Below are 23,375 nucleotides of genomic sequence, written 5' to 3' on the forward strand. Positions count from 1 at the left end.
TCACAAAGTCACTTTGCTCAGTGAGCAATTTGTTGGTTTGCTCTGATCATGGAGATTTCTTGTCTCACTGAAATTGCTCAGGTGCCCAGCCTAGAAGTCCAGTATGTTCTGTGGTCTGTGCAACACAAATAATCCAGTAAAAGGAAAGATACGGTACATAAAGTCAAAGCTGTCCAAAAGTGCGAAAATAATGATTTTTTTGGGGGCAGGAAGCTAAGGAAACATGAAGAAAAAATTCAACAAGCAATTAATTCCTTCTTGATGGGATAAATTCCAAACAGTGTCTGAAGAATGCTTTATGCCTGCAGATTACTTCTATCTTTCTTTTAGGTCCCAGCATAACCTGCAGGGCTTGTCAGTTTTCCAGGGCAAAGCTCAACGATTGTAAGCTAGTTGTAAACTAGCTTACATGAGAAAGAATGAGGTTCAGAGGAAAGCATGGGTCTTAACATGGACTATGTGCCTCTTACTCCAAGTCTTGAATCAGTGCTTACACACCTGCTCTTGGAGTGCTTTGTTTGTCCTTCAGATTAGTCCTGTGTAAATATAGAATATTAAGTATATCTGAAGCTACTGCAGTCTATAAGTATTCAAGTGTCTGCTGCCAGTTTTGTGAATGTAAGACTCACGTTGCACTAATAGAAATTATATATTCAATCACAAATGAGGAGGACTTTCAAGAGACACTTATTAACACTGAAGTATTACATATCTAACAAGCAAAAAGTCCTAATAAGTAAAGAAGGAAAATAACTGCCTTTTCAGTGGAACTTCACAGCTCTGCAAATATCCTTCCTCTGCACCAGAATTTAGTACGTCTGAGATTTCTCCAAAAGAGCAAAAATACTTCATTTTATGTGTTTTGTGAAATGTGGTTATTTAGTTCTGCCATCATGTATATACCACTGTATGTTCAGAGAAATGGGTGTTGCTTGGAGGATTCCTTTAATCTCTTTGAAAAGCAAGGCAGTTCTCCTCTGTGTCCTTCTACTCAGAAAAAAAAAAAAAAAAAAGAGGTTTCTTTTCTGTAACATCCTTTCCTTTATTCTAGAAAGGCTTCAACTAAATGCTGTATAATGACCCTTATCAGAAGAGCTTTTACATCCAGGAGTTAGTGATCTGCAAGTGATCATGCCTGTTCTGTGCTGCCTTGTGCTGTACATGCAGCTTAGCCTTCAAGTCTGCACTGTGCTGGGCATATCCCTTGGCTGCTGGATAGACTGAGGTGGCTGATGGTAAGAGAGGAGCCTGCAGGCAGCTCCCACTTGATGTCAGCAACTCGGCCACCTGCATGGCCTTGTCTCCATCTAAACTGCAGCAACAAGTGCTCCTATGAATGTCCTTTTTTATTTGAGACTAGAAGGAAAGCAGAGAGTTAATTAATTTTTAAGAAACGTGTACAGTAGTTTCCTGACCAAAACAACGCAACTCTGTGAAGGCTGGGATCTGCATTTTGTGCTTTACCCTGATCAGAGGAACTCATTTGATAGTGCATTTGAAAGCACTTGCAATCAGCCATACAATTCACCTCTTCTTTACAGAGTACCTTCAGTAAATGGCATTTTAAGTGATACTTAGGACTAGTTTCTAACTTACTTACTTAAGATACTTAAGGACTAGTTTCTAACTTACATGCCCAGCTTACTGGCAACATTCTAATGATACTGCAAGCAAATTAATTTTCTTTACTTGTTCTCTAAAGATTTTGTGTGTGTGTGTGTGTGAGTGCCTTTCTTACTGGGATCCTAAGGAACTACCATCACCACACCTGGTGCAAAACAACCAATTAAGCTTGGCCAAAGTTAAGAAAGCATGTTGTAATACAGGTTTTAGCCTGAGTCACAGTGTCAGTGAAGAGAAACTACATCTTCCACAACTTCCTGTGAATACAACACGGGTTCTATATAGCACAGCATAGACCACGTGCCAATAAAGTTCACAGTTGTTAGGTACGTACTTAAGAGTGCTGCTGAGTCCAACCAACCAACCAAAACTTATTAAAATCAGATTTCATCACCGTGGGATTAGCAGCCAGTTCATTAAACTATATGATTAATTAAAGATAGTTTTCAATGTATGCATACATGCATGAGATACAAATCCCACTTACTCTAGTCTCTCTTCTAAATGAAAGGCATTAGCCTCGGCTTGCAATTATTGAGTTCACCTGAAATACTTTTACTTCAGCTGTGCCATTTCTGAGGCTCCTCGTCCCCAAGTGTTAATGGCCCAGGGCAGCAGCTGTTGATTTACAGGGTGAAGGAAATTAAGGAAGTCAAAAAAGAGGGTCAGAGAAGTAGTATAACAGGTAAGTGTATTTGCTCTGCTACAGGCTTCTTCCCTTCCTTGTCTCTTTTTGTCCTAAAGTTAATTCAGTTGTGAAAGCAGGAGTATGTTGGCTTCAAAGTCAGGGCAAAAGAGCACTCCTTGCAAGTGGTGTTTGCTTCCTGCAAGGTTAGAAATGCTGTGGTTCATGAAGCTCCCAGAGCTGAATCCCACAAGGTAGGACTAAGCAGAAAGATGTTCTAGAGTGTTCCCTGCTATCATGAAAAAAATGTAGTAACTATTTGGCTAGAATTCTGAGACCACAGGAATTATAATTTAGGGTGGTGGTTTTTTTTTTTTTTTTTAGGAGGATATTTAGTTTCCCACTCTGAGGGAACGCTTCAGCAACTAGAGAAAGTCAAAAGACTGTTGAACACTAAATGGTTTGAGACTAGTTCCTAAAGTAAATTGTGCTAGCTAGGACTGAGATGAGGAAATGCTGTAGTCTGAGCAGGAATTCATGCCTTCCTGGTTGTGGAAAAGCAAGTGTACACTGCAGACAGATGTAGAATGGAATATGTCCCTGGCTCTTGGTGAGGGAGAGCAGATTAATGGTCCAACAGCACTACATACACAGGCGTGTGTGCAGGTACTTCTGCAGGGCTCCTGCTCTGTGCCTTCTAAAGGTGGTTGGTGTTTCAAGGGACATTGGAGGAGAGAATTACGGTTACTTCTTAACAGCTTTGACAGCACAGTTTGTAAAAATAGCACAGGAGTGGGGCATAAGGATGGAAAAATAGTCCTGGGAACTACATCTCCAGTGAAGTAGTACTACCTGGCAGCTGACAGTAAATCCAAAAGCCAGGCCAGGTAGAAGAAATTGAGACCAGGGCCACAGATGACCTGCATTATCCTGGCAGATAACCCAGTGTGGACATAAGAAAGTTGAACTAACTGACTGGGATTTAATAAAGGTTTTTAAGGGTATTATGTATATACATGGCTAATATGACTTCTTTCTCGCTCAAGTAACTGAGAAGTTGTATTTCAAGGAGTTGAAATTTAAATTTGTGTACATATTTCTTAAGAGCTGTGTGTTACTCCTTTATCACTTCTATACTAATAGTGGAAAAATTTGTCAAACACCCGTTTTTTTCCCAGCTTTTTAAAGAAAGTTTCCCTGAAAATTGGAAGTATGTTTTTTCTGTGATTATTTGCTATGGAACTATATTTTACAGAAGTTGCAAGCTCATCTTATTTTAGGATTTGTAGGGAAACGAAAATACAAAGGACTAGTTTCTAACTTACATGCAGAGCTTACTGGCAACATTCTAATGATACTGCAAGCAAATTAATTTTCTTTACTTGTTCTCTAAAGATTTTGTGTGTGTGTGTTCATTCAGCAGCTGCAATTTATGGCTGAATATGGCAGCAGTACCATAGAATGAAATATATTTTGATTGAGCCCCATCTTATAAGCTGTGCTATAATACAGTTAACTCATAAGAGGTCGAAGCCTTTTCTCGAAACTAACTTTAAAAAAAAAAAAAAAAAAAAAGAAAACAGAGTATTCGTTCTGTTTATGTATGAGGTGTCTAGGACAAATGTTTTCCAGTCCAGAGTGTAGCAGCCATTAACTCGGGGCAGTGAGTTACCACAGCTTCCCTAAACTGCCACAGGATGGCAGCCTTTCAGAGTAGTGCATTGTTATCCTGTGGAAAATCCTGTACTTCATTTTCCTGCCTGAAAATTGAAGAGCGTTGTGGTGTACTTCTTTGTTAGAGAAACCACTGCCCAGTTACATCGTACTGTATTTTGTCTGGATGCTCACAGAGCTTAAAAGGGTTTTTTTTTCTGTGGTGCAGTCTACATTTTAAGCCCAAAGCTGGGATTACAAGAGCAATCAAATATGGTTGGGGAGTTCTAGTTTTGGCTTTTCTTCAGCCTTCACTATGTTTAATGGAGTCTGCAGGGTTAGCCTCTTTTTCCTCTTGCATGTGGTCAGTTGGTTTGATTCCTTACTCAAATCTTTCAAGAACTTTCAATGACATTTTGTTTAAGTAGGGGTGTAACTTTAGAAAGTACTTCAAATGTGGTCAGCTGTTATTGTGGATAGTGTGTGAAAAGCAATTATTACTGTCGGCTGTCCCAAAAGAAATCCATACACATGTGCAGGTCTCTACCACAGACAGCCAAGGAGTTCAGATGGAGCTGATAGTCTACATAAACTCTACAGGACTGTGTGACCTCAAAATTAACACAGCTGTGAAACCCATAAAAAGAATTAATCAATTCCACACAAGTTTGCAGCTATGTTCACAGGATAAAAATTGCAAACAATTCTTGGATCCTGATCTAATTAAGATCCCTTTATACATGCCTGTGATGTAAAACAACACCTTTGAGGCTACACTGAAGTTGATGATTGCATTAATTGTGAAAAATCATACCTTATGATATTAAAACAATAAATACTTCCACATAAATCAGCAAAAGTTATTTGATTGCTTGCTGCATATTCTTTCTTTTTACAACTACCACAGTCTCGCTAAAGGCACATAACTATCAAGTTGCAAAGACAAATTCTGAAGTTAAGCAGACACATGCAGGTGTCTTCCATCCCAGCTGACCAGCAGGTGACAGCTTTCTTTTTCTCTTGAGGAACATCAGAAACACACCTGTAATGCACAGTGTTGGAAATACTGTCTTCAGATGCTATGTCCATCATTCAAGCTAAAAGAAGCCTTCCTAAAGTGAAAGGCTAACTTAAGGTACAGTACCATGGCATTAGTATTTTTAAAGATCTCCCAGTCTTATTCACTGTAGCCTGGAGAAGAGAAGGCTCCAGGGAAACCTTATAGCAGCCTGCCAGTGCCTAAAGGGAGCTTAGCTGGACAGGGACTTTTTACAAGGGCATGTAGTGACAGGATAAGGCCTTAAACTGAAAAAAGGCAGGTTTAGATTATATATTAGGAAGAAATTCATTACTGTGAGGGTATTGAGGCAACCTGGTCCAGTGGAAGGTGGCCCTGCCCATGGCAGGGGCCTTGGAACTGGGTGACTTCTAAGTTCCCTTCCAACTCCCAAACCATTCTATGATTCTATGTTGGACCCAAGCCAAGACAATCTCACTTCAGGGCAACAAGACACATCCATCTTGTCTTTCTTTCCCGAAGTCTTCTCATATATATTTTCACTACCAAAAACATGGCAGATGGTCATGTTAAAAACAAACACCGACTTTTTCCCCCTATTACAGGGCATGACACAATATTGCCAGCTGCTTATATTTGTTCCAGAAAGGGATCATCCTATTTAGTCTAGCTTTCTTCAGAAGCCCAGCTTGAGCACCTCAACATAAGTATGCAGGTCAATGTAATTAATACATGTATATTCATCAGGAACTTGTTGCCCACAGACAATTCCTCTGTGGTGGAACCTGCTTACCATGGATTCTAAAATAAGGCAATTATTTATGTTAATGGAGATCAAAGGAGAAATAGTGCCAATAGAAAGTTTTCATGGGCTTCATAGGCTTATTTTGATTGAGCTAGTCTAACCACAGTGTGTGAGCCAAAGCCTCATTTTGCTTTGGTGCACCAAAGGGTGCAAATTATACTTATGCTTATAACATGTACAGTCTGCAAGCATAGACTTGCACTCATAAAATGAATTTCTAGGTTCACAGCAAACAACCAAAATTTCATTAAAATATGAACCTAAAAAATTAAATAATCTCAGAATTTTTCCCTTTATTAACATTTTCTGTGAAGAAACTCTCTCAAAACAAGATGACTGCTTTTATTCCTTGCCAATTCAGTTATGTGAATTTTAGACATAATTTCTTGTTATGACTACTATTTGTATTAAGATGTGTTCCTTTCTGTGCATTCCTTAGTGATTTATTTCTGAGAGGTCAGCAGTTTGAAGAGAAAATGTAGTGAAACATTCATAGGCTTCATTTGAAGTGGGGCAGCACACAGTGAAATGCTATACCAGCATTTGCTTGCTTTTTGGTTTTGTAGTTCTTGCTCGAGGAGAGACTACAACCAAAGCTGGGCAGACAGTGCTCCCAGACTAAGATAACTCTAAGGAGTCTCATCACTTAACCAAAACAGGATGAAGTTTATGCTTCAACACTGTGATCCTGTGGCTTCTACCACACAGAAAAGCAGGATCTTTTAAGTGTGAGGCAGCTGCTCTGCCTTCCCCATCCTGCTGATTTTCAAGCTCCCCAACTCACCTACCACCCGTGTAGGAAGGTGATTGCACCTCAATTACCTACAAACCACAAGCCTTTCTCAGCTCCCAAGGGCCCAGTGCATGTCTTAAGCATGCTCCTAACTGTTGGCATGGTTGTACTGGTTTCTTCTGAGTGCCCTGGTTTCTGCATGTGCTGGAACTAGAGCCAAATCAGCACTGACTGCTTTCTCAATGCACACAGGGGTTAGCTGAGGGTTACCTATAAAGGCAGGATTTTCTGCCTTCTAGCTCCCTGCGTTCCTAAGAAAAAAATGTGCCAATTTCTCTCAGATGAGTAATATTTTGAGAGATGGGTGTTTCTGGCCCCCACATCCCCCAAGTACTGCCCCATAAATCCAGATACTGCACTCCCATTAAGCACTGATTATATGACAGAAATAGCATAATTTTTAACATAACTGAATTGGTTCTTTCCAATTAAACACTAGAAGGACTAGTTCTGCCCTTGGCTTAGGTGATCGAGAGAAGGAAAAAATAAGATTTTCTGCTGTCCTAACAGTAGTGTAGTATATAACAGTAGTATGTATTATGCTCTGTGGACAAGCAAAAAGAAAAAGAGGACTGATAGAAAGATTCAGTGATTTGTTTCATAATGTGAGGGATTTTGAAGAGAGCATATGAGAAAAGCCAGAAAAATGCTGCCAGAATCACTGTTTTCATGTTTCTAAAGAATTTCCACGTAATGATGGGTGACACAGCCTATCCTAGAAGGTAATACCAAGCTACACAGTCTATGCTGCAAGGTAATATCAAGTTGGTTTCCCCACTCATGCACTGACTGATTATATAATATCTTAGTTCATTATTCCCCAGTCTCTTAAGAAACGCAGAGTAAGTGGATATTTGATTACTCTGAGGGATATCCTGGTATCTGTATTGTAAGAAATCTGAATAAACTGGAGACTGAGTGCTCCAAGGGGTCAGATAAACAGATATTGATATTAATCTAATTTAAGTTTATTTTAAAAAGACAATAATATATTTATTTACTTTAAGAAAATGGCTTATATAAGTAAATTGCCAAATAGGTCTGTATTTCTTTATTAGTGGCTTTTATGTCTTTGTTTTCGGAGCATTCTGCTCAAATCTGAAACAAATTCCTCTCAGTTTGAAAACTTATTTATCCATGCTTAATACACAGCAGCTAAATTTTGGCTTGTTTAAGGGATGCTCTGGAAATTTGGGGTTGCCAAATTTTTACCAGTCACAAAAAAATTTTAGAAGAGTAGTCTCCATAATTGTCACTTCAGCTTTCAACATGAATGTACAAACTCAGTTTAAAAAAAGTTGCAAGCTTCTGTTGCAATATGAAGCTACAGCACTATCATAAGTCATTTCACATGGTAAAAAACTAACAAAGCTACAGGTCATCTTGATTTGTGTTTTTCTTTCTTGCTTTGAAGTATATAAAATTGTAGATGAAGAATTCTAGCAAAACTGAGTCCTTACAGTGATTTGTACGAGCATGAATACACCAGTAAAGACCAAAAAATTCATATTTTTAAACTACTACACACATGCCCATGCCAGCATGTAATATTTGCAGGCCTGTATGTGATATTTGTAGTCCAGTATAAACAGTTCTGTAAAAGTGAAGATCAGGATAAACTATGGAACTCCTGGTGGGAATTCTATACTACAGTGCATTTGAACTATACAAATCTGCAGATGATAAAGAAATGCATAGTAGAAACCTACAGGTATGACCCAGACTTGCAGTAAATATGGACTTTGGAGACCACTTTTAACATCCAGTTAACACTGTAAGAATTTATTGTAGAATTATTATAGACTAACTGCAAGAGAAACAGACTGCTAACAGCACCTTATAGCATTACATTTTTAACCTTATGAAGTATTATGCAATTCAAGTAAAACATTTATCTTGCAAGCTCCTTGTTTCTTGCTTTGCAGTTTTTCACAAAGCCAGTGACAGCATTAACATTTCTGCATCTCAAAGATGGCAGCAAATCAAGGTGCATTTTCAGTCCTTGCTTTCTTCGCTTTCTTCTCAGTTCTTGTAGGTGCTTCTTGCCTGTAGCTCACTTCTCAGCTTGCTGTAGAAGGCAGGAGCTTCTGTGTACAGCCTGTATTGTTCATACATTGCCTAGTTATGCTGATTTTTGAGTTGAGTCCAAAAATGTTTTACTGGCTTCACGCTCTGTGAGCAGAAAACAGAATTTTAACATTTAATTATTAGTTTGGCATGGTTATTTTTTGGATTTCAGTTCCATGTGAAAGTCAAAACACCAAACAAGCTGAAAATTGCCACCTCAAGTGGCACAGCACAGGCAAAGCATAGGTGACATATATAGTTTAAAAAAATAATAAAGTACTAATGGTACCAAAGTTGTCATAGCTGTAATGTCAAAGCTATTTCCTTGTGTTATTCCTATGGCGAGGAAACACTGCAAACTTCCCAGGTGCTACTCACTGAGACATGCACTACATTTTTATTGTTTATTTATAAGTTACTTCGGGAATCATGGACACCCATACACAGCACTGTCCCGGTTTTCCTCCTGAGGGAGAGAGGGATGCCTCCCCCCCAGGGGGCTCAGGCTCTGACCCTCCCTTCACGCCACCGCTGCCGAACATGCCCCCAGGCTTCACTATTTTAGGAAGAAAAAGGGCTGAAAAGAGCCGAGTCCCCACTGCGTTTTCAGAGGTTTGCAGGGTGCGGCACCTCCATCGGAGTCCCGAGCACAGGTGTGAGGGAGGAGGTTCTGCGTTTTAACCTTTATACTGCTTTTCTTTTTGTGCTTGCTAATTGCCCCTTATAGACACACTCCCCCACCCCCCTCGGTAGAAGTGGCACTCATATTATTTGGGCTTTCAGCATGTCGGTGCATGCCACAGACACTGCCTCAGTTATAATAAATACACGTTTTGTATTTTTTTTCCTTACCTTTAGGTTCTCTACTATAAGCAGTTTGTGATGCTATAAAAACGTGTGTGTGTGTGTGTCAACACACAGCTGAGACCAGGGCATCCCACAGCTGAGTTAGATGGGAGTCTGAGAAGGACAACATTATCCCCCCCATCTGCCATGAGGTCAGATACTTCTGAGAGTTTTCTTTAATTTTCCCTCTTCGTATGGGCTGTGGTTGAGAAAATATTTGCATTCAGGAGGAGCTCTCAGTTAGTACTGGACATACAACAGATTTGCAGTTGTGTTTTTCTATAACTGGTTCTTTAGGAAAAAAAACCCACAAGAAACCTGACTTTCTTAAGGCACTGACCACACTGAGAATGATGACTGTGGTTTTATTAAGTGTTATAAATGCATGGGAGAAACAGAACTGGCTGTGAACTTTGTTTCTGCAGTGATGTCATCTGGTGGCATTCTCTGAGATACACTTTTTCTGTACTCTTGGTCTATGTGTCTTCCACAAGTGAGCCACATTACTCATTACATAAATGATTTATATCATGGTTTTAAAGCTTTTTAGGTATGATTCTGTCTTTGCTTAGCAAATTGTTATGTTTTCTTTTTGTGGATTTTTTTTTTGTTGTTGCTTCCATAATCCTCATGTGTTCCAATAAAAATAGGTATCCACTGCTTCCTATTTTATATGGAGAAGGCAGTTTAAACTTTTTTGAGTCTTATTTCAGCTGTATGAGTCTTGGGCTTTCGCAGGATTCTCTTGTGAGGGATTTTTATTTGGAATTAGTAAGATTTAAGGTTGCTTAATTTTCCTTCAAGAAAAAGTTTTCTTATATCTTGCATGTTCGTTCTAAATGATCCTAAAAATAATCTGTTTTACCAAAATAACACAACATGTTTTCAGGAACTTGACACCAAAACCCACTAAAAGCATGAGTCTGACAGCCCACAGCATTTTTTTTTTAAATTGTACCATACACACACACACACATATATATATATGTAAAATTCTTTTCTCTTAAAGATTTCCAAATTACTGAGGGGACTTCTAATGGTAACATTACTATGATTTTGAAATAAGTCTTTCTGTTCTTATTTGTGGAAGGAAATATAAATGACAGTTTAAGTTAGAACCAGACTAAAGCCTTTTTTTCCCCCTCATTCCCTTTAACTTTTCTCCATGTGAAATGACTTAGAGAGTTCTAATTGAAGCCAGAATACTAATATATTTATATTATGTATACAGTTTTTCAAACAGATATTCTTGCTGTAATTTCAAAATAAGTCCCATAAGGGTAATAAAAAAAAAAATAAGAAAAACAGCCACCAGCATCATTCTGGTTGGAAAAAAAAAAAGTGTAATTTTCAAAGGCTTAGTTTATGTTATTTTCAAACTACTAAAATCAGTAGCTGAATTTCATGGATAAGTCTATGAAAGTGAGTTTTGGCATTGCACAAACCCCCAGATTCAGAGTTATGATTTTGCATTTTAAACCATCTGAACCTGTGGTTTTCCTGTGAAGTTGTCCAGCGTGAACTCTGTTCAGTCTCGGCATTTGTTTCTGCAGCAGTCATTGTAGATTCACTTTAGCCCATGACTGGGTTTTCCCAGACTGGCTTTAATGCTTCATTTTTGAAACAAATGTGTTTTGTTTGTTGGGGTTTTTTTGGTTTGGTTTGTTGGTTTTTTTTCCCAGAGCAACTGTTATACATAAGGAAAGTAACTGTCTGCGGTTGTGGCAGGGCTCTTGTAGGACAAGCTAGTGTATGATGGGGTGCTTTTAAGATCTAGTCCATAAACTGAAGGGAGCCTATGCTAAATAGATATTTTTGACAGTTGCTGACCAGTAATGAAATGTAGGTGCGTCTCAAAAGCAAATGATTTGTCTTCTACAAAAAAAAAAAAAAAAAAAAAAAAAAAGAAAGAAAAAAAATAGACTTTTTTCAGGAGACTTAGTTAAGCTGTGCTCTTTAGGGGGGAATTCAGGTAACAGAAATGGAGGGGATTTCTTATTCAGAATTTTAAGGGGCTGCCTGGTTTTACTGAAAGGCAGATGTTCTCAAAACAGTATTTTCTGTAAAACATTTCTGTCTGTGTGAAAGGCTTTTTAAATTTAATTGTTGTCTGATCTTAAAGGCAGGACAGCAGGTAATTTAGGTAGGCCCTAACAACAGTGTTTTGTTATGCCAGTTTAATATTGCAATGTTGACATGCAATAGCATTACTCTTATCCCAAGATGTGTTTATTTTTAATCCTTGCTGTTATCCTTGAATTTTCAGGTTTCTAGCCTGCTTATCAGTTTTCTCAGAATGGTCTTGAGAGTCTCCAGGTTTTGAAAGAAGCCTGTCTCATAATCTGCCTCTTTATCCTGCTCACTTAGCAATTCAAATGCAGAACAAGGAACTGCTTATACCAAGGCGCCACAAATAGAATAAATAATAATAAAAAAACCTCCAGATAATCATGTACAAGTAAAATTCACCAAGGATCTTGCACCCCTGCTATTTGGTTAGGTTTGTAACCACAACTCTCTGTTTGGTTGTTATTATTCTCAGGATAAAGTTGGATCAAAGAGATTTTTCTTTCTACGGTGTGTATTTGCCTTTTATCCGCGTTAGAAAATAAGTGTGAATATTTACCATTTTGTCAGTAGTTACTTGTTTGCACTTCTGTATGCACACTTCTCAGACGAAATTGCAGCTTTTGGTGGTACCTGTGACACTCAGGCACTGGCTGATCTCTCTGAAATATGGTGGTCATGAATGTGGGGTTGGATACATGGAGGGTAAATCAGTCAAGAGTGTCCCCTGTCTAATTCTACAGATAAGTAGTAGGGCTGAATGCAGTGACTCCTGTGTCATCCATATGTATTGAGATTTAAAAGTCCTATGCCTATGCCCACCACAGACTGTAGTGTGAGGAATTCTGCTGCTCCTCTGAGAATTATATAGGTGCCTGTAAATTATATAGGTGCCTGTAAATCCCTTTGGCAAAATGAATTTGAGCAGAATGGAAGATAATTGAGAGCCCCTCGATGATAATGCATTTTCTTAAAGTTTATTTTAACAGTTTGTTCAAATAAATACATAGTGTTCAACATGAAGAGTAACCAAAAAGAAAAAAAATAAACCACATTTGCTGTTCACCCATGAAACAATGAATTTTAGTTCAAAGTTCTAAGTAGACCTGGTTCTGTTGGCTGTACTCCCTGTTCCCTGTACAAGGCTTTTGCACTCAAAAAATGGAAATGGCAATGTGCCATGTACCACATATTAAAATTACACTGTTCTAAAAGCAAGGAAAAAGTACTTTGCAGCACTTTCACTTATCATTTAGTGCCAGCTGGCAGTGTGGGATTGGAAAGGCTACTAGTTAGTCTTTTATATTTGGTCTTGGTTGCTGTGTGATAAATAGTAGGTCTATCTTCCCTGACACCTTTTAAACTAGGATCTTGAACTGTTTCACCCCTGCCTGTGGATGGGAAGGGTTTAAATAAATAAGACCTTTGCAGGTGCTGTGAAGTAGGCTTGTGTTATACAGTTTCTTTATATGGCTGTGCTGATATACACACAGGTGTTAATGCCAGTGAACCTGTGGTATGCTGCTTGCAGTGTGTACTCGTTCTGTTGACCGTAATCAAAATTAAATTAAAAGACAAAGCCTCACGTGCTCTAGAAATGCAGACCCCAGCCTATTCAAAGGGAGGGATTTTTTAAAAATGGCTAAATTCTTTAAAACAGATGCCTTGATGTTTTCATCATGTTCAAGAACTTGTATTGCTGAGGAACACAGGTAGTGAAGGTGGCTCTGTGTGCAGCTGCAGCGGGGAATGGCTGGAGCACCAGGAAGCGGCCCAGGGGTGCCCGGTCACCCAGAGGCTCAGCAGGAGCCAGTGAACATTGGGAAGACCCCAGACGAAATATCACCATTGGAATGGGCACGCAGACTGTGAGGGTATAAAAACCCCGGGACTCCTTTTTTGGGCGTCCCTCCCCTGAGGCAGCAGCTGGAGCTGTTACGGTGTTGCTGCACCACGATTAAATTACTTAAGAAGTGTGGGACTCTGCTATGGGAAAAATGGGGCTGAGCCAGTGAGGGAAACCTGTTTGTGTTCGTGCGGGGTGTGTAGGGAGTCAGGTGGGGCACCCCTCGGGTCACTGGAGCCGCCTGCTGCGAATGCATTGCCAGCAGCGAAAGTCTCAGGTGCCAGGATGATGCTCCGATTCCTCTTTTGAGAAGCTGCAGCAGTGAAGAGCAATTTTGTTTTGTAAGGCACAGATTCGCATAACAATTAGCTAATGGTCTGCCTAAGGGCTTGAAATGTTACTGCTGAATTCAGGGCCTTCCAGAGCAGGCCCTAAGTGCCCGGTGCAGAGAACAGGGGGGTATGAAGGTGTGCATGTTCTCAGAGACCTCACAGAGCAAGAGGTATGTGGGAGTACAAAGGTGATGACAGCAGGAGTTCAAAGTTCTCCGATTTATTTAGGTGACTTCAGAATGATGATGCAGGTTAACACTGGCTTGATTCTGTCGTTTACAGTTACCACTGAAGGATTTGTGGGCTTCCAGTTTGTAGTCATCCCATGTGTATTAATTTAGGTACCAAACAGTGTTGACCCGTAGGTCTAAGGGCTGTAATGGTGGTACTCCTGATCTGTATTAGTGATAGGGTTTTCCTGGCATGCCACCAGGCAAGATTGTGCTTGTTGGAAGTCAATATATAAAAAACTGCCTCATAGGGAGCACATGCATCTCTCACTTTTTTCTACAACCATAGACAAATGTGGAATAAACCTTTTCTTGTAAGAGGCTACTGGGCCGCCAGGCTGTGTGCTTACAGTTGTGAACCACACAGTAATAGAATTTTTGTGGCTTTTCTCTTTCACTGGGTAACACATATGTGTATGAATACACTTATTTGTATAGTGTGTGTCTATATATATGTTAAGACAGTGGAGAAGCTGGACTGTTTGTGGTGAAACTGCACTATATTCCGTGCTGTGCTGGGATAAAAGGAGAAGGTCAGTGATGTAGGGCAGCTTAGACCCAAGAGAGAAGTCCTTTTAAATTGAGTGTGGTGGTTTGTATTATGTTATATGCAGGAGCAAAACCATCAGGAAATATCTTGGAGGTCTCTCAGTGCAGCCAGGTGACTGTTGGCATCCAGCCCAAAGCTGGTGTGCAGTCACTGCCATTCTGGCATACTTGGGGAAAAATGGGATCCAGAAGTAGTGTCTGCCTCTATTCCCACTAAAGGAAGCCGAATTATAGCATATTAAGCCATAAAGAAACTTCTTTTTTCATTTCTGTAAGGATCAGAAAAGTTCCAAAGCATATATAAAATAAGATCATTGGAATATGGATTAATAATGACACTCGACTCTTTGAAATCCTATTTGGTTTCTCTGCCCGTTGCAGATGGGTTGAAAGTAGATTACTTTTAAGGTCCCTTCCAACCTAAACCATTCTATGGTTCTATGATACCAATAATTTGGAACCTGAAATAGAAATTATCATATCTTCAATCTACTTAACTGTAATCTTTACTGACTTGAGGACTTTTTTTCTGTGTTGGTACATGTGCAATGTGGGGAAAATACTTGCTCATAATGGGCTAATAATAGATTTTGTAAGGTACAGTTACATTGCCTCTGTGTTTACCTGTCTGCAAAATGCATGCCTGCAAAGAATTTGAAAATAGAAAAATTACATTCTGAACATGGGTTTTCTATAGTTTTGAGGAAATCAGTCATAAAACCTGAATGACATGAACACAAGCAAAATGCATGCCTGCAAAGAATTTGAAAATGGAACAATTACATTCTGAACATGGGTTTCTATAGTTTTGTGGAAATCAATCATAAAACTTGAATGACATGAACACATAAAAGTAGGGGTTCTTTTTGCTAGCAGTATATTATCGGTGCCTGTGTAAAAAGGGCTGCTATATATATGTATATATATGTGAAAAAATAGATTATATTGGAAAAATTAGCCATGTTTCTCCATCTGGGAAAGGTGGGGGGAAAAAGATAATTATCTCTTATTTTTGTTTAGATCTGCCTTTTCAAGAAGAGATGCAAATACAGAAAGAAGGTGTGGTGGCTGTACATCACTGTGGTGTTGTCTTTTCTGTAAAGATGTGCAAATGGACCAACTAGTCTTGTGGTAAGTTATTACTGGCAAAAAGCAAACATGAAACACTTGAATCATTCTCTTAACCTGTATAAGGCAAACTGCTTCAATATTGTGGTCAGTGGGCTGGTGGAAACAGTCCTGTAGCTGGTTTTGGTTTATTCTCTATTTACAATGAACATTTCACTTAATTATCTTCCATTCACAATAGTAAAAAACCCCACAATTTGCAGGAATAACAGGAATAATTAGATTTAAAAGTTTTGCTTCTTTCAGAAGTAATGAAGTTCTAAAGGAAGGATGCAAGCAAAAAGCAGAAGAGAAGAAGTGAAAACACTATAGAAGGTGACTGTAGTGTCCCCTTTTTTAAACTTTTTAAACTTTTTTAAATTGCACTCACACATAGCACAAGACTGTGTCTTCTAGGGCAGGAAATAAATTGTTTGGTAATATCTGTTACCTGATATTGTTCATTGAAACACAATAAAATTAGGATAATGGTATCCAGTCTGTAGCAATTGGAAACCATCAGATGACTGGCACCTGGCCTGCACATAGGTTATGCCTGTCTGAACAGGCAGGAGTAAGGTGGCACCTAGGAGGTAACACATGTGTGGATGAGCCAGGATAAGCCAATTTTCAGCAGCTGGTAGCAGCAGTAAGATTTTGGACCAGGCTAGTTCTGACTTGTGGAAAGCTTTGTATAAACAATAGTGATGATCTTAGGGAAGAAAGAAATAGCCTATTTTGATTGAAACTCCCTCTTGTTGAAAAGCTCCTTAGCTTTATTTAATCTACCTTGAAGAGTAAAAATCATCGAATAGTTGAGAGCCACCCTGACATATTAGACTCATGTATCTAATATTTGACTAATATTTTTGATAAGTGATTGATCTTCAACTGTTAGAAATCAAGCAGTAAAAAAAAAAAAAAAAAGGCTTGTTTGAAATTTTGAGACTTGTCTGTGGCTTATCCCTCATTAGGATGTTCTCCAGTTTGCTGTGAAGAGCCGTTGCAACAGGGTCAAGTGTTCACAATCTATATCTTTTTAAATACATAAAGCTGTAAAGTCTCGTCACTTCCTTATCTTGGCAACTGAAATTCTATGCCCTTCTGTATATAACTGATGAGATATAAATGTAGAGGTTGAGAAACAGGGTAGAGCTGTAACTATTGCAAAGCTGAAAACATTCATATCAGTTAAACTGTGCTCTTTGTGGCTGCAGCTGCAACTACTTTATTTAGAAAAAGAAGTCAGAGAGAGAATGTGAAAGGCAGTGGCTGCCATCTTAGTGGCTTTGCAGATTCAGGTCTGAGTTATTTTTGGTGCTCCAAAAACTGCTTCTGCCTGCTTAAACAGTTGTAGGAACAAACCCAAGAATCTTCTTTTTCCCCTTTTGTGATACTGCACAAGTGAATTTTTCTCCTGTGCTTTCTCTTTCTGACTTTGGGGTTTGCATTTGCTTCTGTTTAGGGAATCCAAGCCTGTCACTGCCTGGAAAAGTGGTTCTGCCACTGAACTATTAGCTAGAAGTGCTAATAGTTTTTCCAGCTGTGCTTAAAAAGCAAGCAGGACTCCTCTGGCTATTCACAGAACACCAAGATTGTGTGAGGAGACCTGGACTTTTTGTGTTCTAGACACAGAAAGGAATTCATATATAGTGCAGTGGCAAATGTTTCTTCTAAGATAACTAGCTGGTTGTCATCCTTCATGCCTGTAGCTTTAGATAAGCTTGGCTTGAACACCTGTTTCTCCCCAGACATTGTGAGGGAAGCACTGAAACACAACTTTGAGATTTGGATTCTGTCCAGGGAATCACAGGCCTGAAAGACAGATGTGTCAATGTGCCATTCCTAGGGATCTAGGTTTCTTACTGAACCCAGTGATGTTAAAAGAACTGTAGTAAATTTGGGGTTTGGTGATCTAGGGCAGCTTTGAAGTGGCTATTTATGGCAGACACTCTGTTGAGTACAGTCCCCAGTGTGAAGGTTTTGTTACATAGCATTTTGTCCATCTGTTCTGTGATTTTGATGATTTTTTTTTTTTTTTTTTGTGATGGGAAAAAAGCTAAAATTACTTTGGGATTTGTTCCTACTCCTTGCTGCTTGTCTAAGAAGGAAAGTGAAGTGAAACTTAATGACTTTAACAGGAATTTCCTGGATTGGCAATCCTTTCTTTCTCAGTTAACATTTGAAGAATTGTTTTTTTTTTTTCCTCACATCTTCTTTCCCAATCCTTTCAATGCCAATTGAAAACAAAAGTATTATTATAAACTTTTGCTGGATAACCACTAAAAATTACTTGTATTTGGCAGCAATTTCCCCATACTACCATCACTTCTGGCAGTAATGGTAACTCTTGGTAATGGTAACTTGCTTTTATTTTTCATGTGTTTTTAGCACAAAATCTTAGAACTTCTCATCTCATTTCCAAGAATTTTCTGTGTTAATGAAAGCACTTCTTCAGAAACCAATGCAACAATGCATATTATGAGATTATCTTGGAGAACTGTTGGTTTAAAAATACAGACAAAATATATTTCTATCTTAAACGAAAAAAAAGGCTGAACAGATGCAAAAGTGGATCAGCTTTGAACTTTTTATAAGAAATGTTAAGTTATACCTATATAAACAATCTAAAGACAGCACAACTGTTTCTGTGGTTCAGTTAATAAATGTGTTTGCAGTTGAAAATTATTAAAATTTTATTTAATAAAAGTCAGTTGAAAAAAGGAGATATGTAAGCACTGTTTGTGTAAACTTGATTTATTGAATTTGTGCAGTAATCTCTGAATTTCAGGGTAAATAGTTTTGCTGTTATCATTTATGCCTTTGTTTCCTCCAAGAGACTTTCTCACTAATTTCTGATTAATTCTATTATTTGATGGGAATTTCAAGTATTTTACTTGATTTCAGAAGTAACTTAAAAAAAACAGTTCTTTTCTTCTGAACCTTGCAATTTAAGAAGAAGGTAAATGTGATATTTGTGTGAAGGCGGTACCAGGTTCAGAAGTGATGTTATTAACATTTATTACATTACATTTTTTAAATTAATGTTTTTGATACATATCATTTCTTTCATCCCAAAGGCACTTTACAAAATACGTGTATCAGCTGTCATCTACTAGATGGGTTAATGCTTTGGTGATTCCTCTAAATGACATATTGCATGCAAACAAAAGATCTTCAGTGTCTTAGTCAAGGTTGATAAAGATTCATCGAGGCACCTGGTGCTTTGTTCCAGGAGAAAAGTGCTGTGCTTGGAAGGAATCCATGTCAAGATTACATCTAGAATCTGTGATCAAAAGAAGAAACAAAATATATTTCGTGGGCATCTTCCATGTCATAGTTTCATGCTGTAACCTTGCTTTATCTGTCTGTGATAGCAACCAGAGATAAGTTGGAGTGTATCATAAATTGCAGCTTGACTTGGAGAGGACAACAGGCATCTGGCTAGTGTAGAGTTGATGTCCAAGGACATTAGGAGCCCAAATAGCATCGATACCAGTGTGATATCAAATGCTGCAGAGAATATTGTCTGCTATCTAGCTCCTAATTCAAGAGGGATGTAGTTCTCCTTAGTATCCAGTGGCATACTGTTCAAGTCTGCATAGATTGACTTGGACTTCATCCAGTATCTCAAATAGCATCAAGTGCTTATGATGAGATGACAAGCTTGTGCTTCATAAGGTTCACCCAGGAGTGTTGTTTGGATTAAAAGTGTACCATTTCCATAATGTGTTTCTTTTGCTTGAGTTCAGAGCAAATAAGACAAATCACCGAGGGAAAAATGTAGGGGATAGACCTGCCAGCTAGATGTCAATAGGTTGTGTTCTCTGTTTTTTCTCCTGAATTTCAGCTCCAGTAAAGTAAACATGGGGTGTCATGGAAGTTTGCAATGGCCCTCAGCAAAAATCACTGCAGACAAATCAATCCCCACAGTATGTTAATTCTTAGGACTCAAAGGCAGAGATCCAGTGCTATTTTTCTCTCTAAAGTGGCCAGTTGCTAAAATATGATTTAGAGCCTCTCTTTCTCTCTTGAAAGGAGATCATAGAATTTTCTGCAGATTCTGACTTTGATTTTGTTTTTTTCTTTCCAACAGTCAGTTATCTATTTCAGTAGATGTTAATCTTTAACTTTTGACCTTTCTTAACTTTCTTTTGACTTAAAAAACAGGAATAACAATTTTTTCCTGAAATATTTCCACCCTGTCCCACCATGAAAGCATACTATGATGCTCTTCAATGATACAATTAGATCAGTTATAAGAATAGTTCTTGAAATGGGCCTCTGCAAACTATTCTCAGTCAACAGAAGTGGTTCTTTAAGCCTTGAAACCTTCAGGCAGGTTATGGTCTTGCCTTTCCTGTCAGTAGAAATAATACAATGTTAAATTGAGGTGTGCCAGGCGCTTTTTTTTTATTTTATTTTTTTTATTGTTTATTTTCCAGCGTTCTCTAGGTTGTTATTCCCATCACTGGCTGTAGATTTGTCTGAATTTACAAGATTATGTGACTGTCTAGATCAGATACTTTTTTTCCAGTATAGGTACTCATGGACACTGATCACACCATCTCTGTTTTTTCAGTGAGGTAAAGAGAACAGGATCCTTTTGTTTCTCTGGCTTAGGCAGAATTTGCATGAATGTGTGAATTTTCTTCTTCCTTTTTTTTTTTCCTACTTGCTGTTTCTATGACATTCTTTGCAATATGGCAGAATGAAATGAAGAAGTATGCTGAGGCAGTGAAGAGGGGGAAGGGCTAGAAGCACAAATAGTGTCTAAGTGAAACAAGAATGCCTGGAAAACGTGAATAGCTCAGTTATATCTGAGCTATTACTTGATTTATAAAATTGAAATATCTTGGCTTGAAATGGCACTCTTCACATCGCTGTTCTGCACCTTTGGGGAATTACAGATCTTTTGAGCAGAACCAGTCTGCACATTGTCCTCACTTAGCTGTTGTTTTTTTCCAGAATCAAAATTAAAATATGGTGCTTAATGTTGCTCTGCATAATGCTGTATGACAGAATCATCTGAGTATGTCATGGAAGTAACAACTCCAAGGGTCATCATCTGTTTATCTTCAGCTGTGTCTACTGCTTTGTCTTGAAAAAGGCTATTTGAGTGTGACATTTGTATCCATTCTACCTTCCAGTGGTCACTAATAGAGACCTTGGATTATGTTAGGAGTGGTGGAAGGAGGAAGAAGCATGGTTTTTCAGGTACTCCTCATGTTTCTCTGGTCCCAGGCCAGCGCCTATGGCACAAAGTGAGAGATGCAGCCTGAGCTGCTCCTGCTCAGGTAAAGCAGCTGAGGCTCCCTTTGGTAGGTTGCCTCAGATGGGAAGGTTTCAAGCTGATGCTGCTACAGCATCATGTGTAACAGGCACTCTCCTGCCTTTGTCCAGCATTTGAGAGCATTGCAAGCATGCCTTAGGCACCAAATGTGGAAAGCAAGTATGGTAAAGAGAATTTTTGCATACTTTGAGAACATGCATCCCATATACAGTGCTCTGGGTAGTTGACCTACCTATCTCACCGTGTTTTGCTGTGAATGAATTTTTTACAAATCAAATCCAAGTTTAGCTGTTCTATTTTTTCTTAACTCACAGGCAATGCTGGAGTCCTCAGGGCTAGTTTCTGTCTTTATGAACTGTGGCCTTTACAACTCCCTAGTTTAAGTGAAACCTTTTTGAACTATTTCTTGGGTTGAGGCTGAGAAAGAATAAAATGTTCAAACCCACTTTTTCATTATTTGATCATTCTGCTCCCAAAGGGGAACAAGAACACCTTTGAAATTGTGTATTTGGAAGAAATGCTTGGGGGAACCAAATGCATGGAGACAGTCAACCCAGATGCATTAAAATAAATGGATCATGTGCTGCTAATTCGGACATTCTGTGAACCTAGTCTTTGTTGGAACTGTTTGGTTGCCTTCTGGGAGCAGAGACTTGCTCATGTGCAAGCAATGTGAAATCAGGACTTGGTAAGTGCAAAGCATCCCCAGGTGAGCTTGGAAAAAAGTGGATGAGTTGTCCAAGCTCTTATGTGAGAATTAAGTTTAAGAAATGAAACAATTCGTGAGCAAGTAATGTACCAAGAAAGCCTTTATAAGAAAAGGTGATACATGAAAAACTTTTGAAGTAACCCAGGAACCAGAGTTTTCAGTAGCAGAAGAGGTTTAGCCATCTCTCAACAGGGAGCAGAAATCCATGTAGTTCACCAAATCTGGACATGGATTCTTTTCCCATTTAGGTAAGTCTGTGCAACTTTGAATACAGCCATGTTTAGCCAAGAGAATTATTTGGCCCAGCTCTTCTAAATCCTACCTTAGGGAACATATTATTGTCATGGTAACATGGTGAAAGCTTTTACTGTAAACTCAAGATAGGAATTTATATTGTTTCAAAATGTATATTTGGAGCACAGCCTGTTAATATCATCAATATTTATACAGCAGATAATATCTTCAGACAGGCTGGACACCATCTGTCACGGTCTGATTTCGTTTTATGGCTGTAGCAAAGTGAACTGACAGTGTAGAATTTTTCACAGAAGTCAGCTGGAAGTGTGTCATGGTTTTCACATAAGCCTGTGAAAGGTTGTAAATGGTGGTCATGTATTCATGTTATGTAAACAGGGAAAGTACTTGTTTTGGGAGAAGATTGATTTCTGTTTGTTTGCATCCTGAAACGAGTTTAAATTTTGTTTAGTGCTCTACTGTACTGCAATAATTTATAATTGAATCCTTCATACATGCCTTATGTATCTCTGCAGGGAAAATTGAGCATGAAATCATTTGCTCTGGAAGAATTACTGAATACAGGAAATGGCAATTTTTATAATTAAATAAAACTTGAGCAGTTCATGGCATTATCTTCAGATGACAATTTAAAATTAAGGTTGTTTTCTTTTTCATAATAAACATAGGGTTTATGACACTTTCAGCATTTCATGTAATGTTTTATATCATTAGGACAGCAAAACACCCATGATAAATTTATTCAAAATTATATTAGTGCATTTTGGGTCATATTTACTTGCTAGGGTTTTATAGGACATACAGCTCTTGACAATAGACAAACCAGTTTAAAAAATGGCAGTAGTATTATTGGGTGCTGAAATAGTTTTCTTGATATATTTGTCATCAAATAAGCACTAAAATATTTTTCACTGAAGATGCAGTAATTGAAGGTATGGATGAAATAGTTTCATGCCTATTAAGAAGATCCTGTTTCCCCAATATTTGTATGGTTTGTTACTTCAGTAAAGGGAATGAACTTAATGAATAAGTACTTAGCAGTCCAGTTTTGTACATGTAATTCACTGCCTAGTGAGATATATGTGCATCCTGCTGCTTCGTAGTTGGGGGCTTTTTATCAGGACATCCTTTTTCTAATTATGATGAGTGTAAAGACTTGAACTGCTCTAATTTGTGTATTCATATGCCTGCATGCATTTGTGTGCACACTTCTCCTGTGTTAGTGGTTCTCTTGTTGCTGCTTAATATATTTATCTGCCAAGCTTCATTTTATCCTATACAAGGAATTGATTTAGCAATGGACGGGTAACGAAAAGCATTTTGACTTGAAGAACAGTTTTTTTCTGAACCTGCTCCTTTCCTCTGCTACATATAAACCAGGATTTCAATTTCTAAACTAATGCATTTCAGTAAAACACCAGATAGTCGCCTGATTTTGTAGTTGTTTGTACGATGTACAAGCGAGTGGTCAGTGCAACCCCTTAGTCACTTATTGTTAATCAGTCTGTCTTTTATGAATCCTTCTGAGGTGTCTATTATGCTGATTTGCTGTGTCTT

This window comes from Pseudopipra pipra, chromosome 4 (genome assembly GCF_036250125.1).
Source record: "Pseudopipra pipra isolate bDixPip1 chromosome 4, bDixPip1.hap1, whole genome shotgun sequence".
Classification (NCBI taxonomy): domain Eukaryota; kingdom Metazoa; phylum Chordata; class Aves; order Passeriformes; family Pipridae; genus Pseudopipra; species Pseudopipra pipra.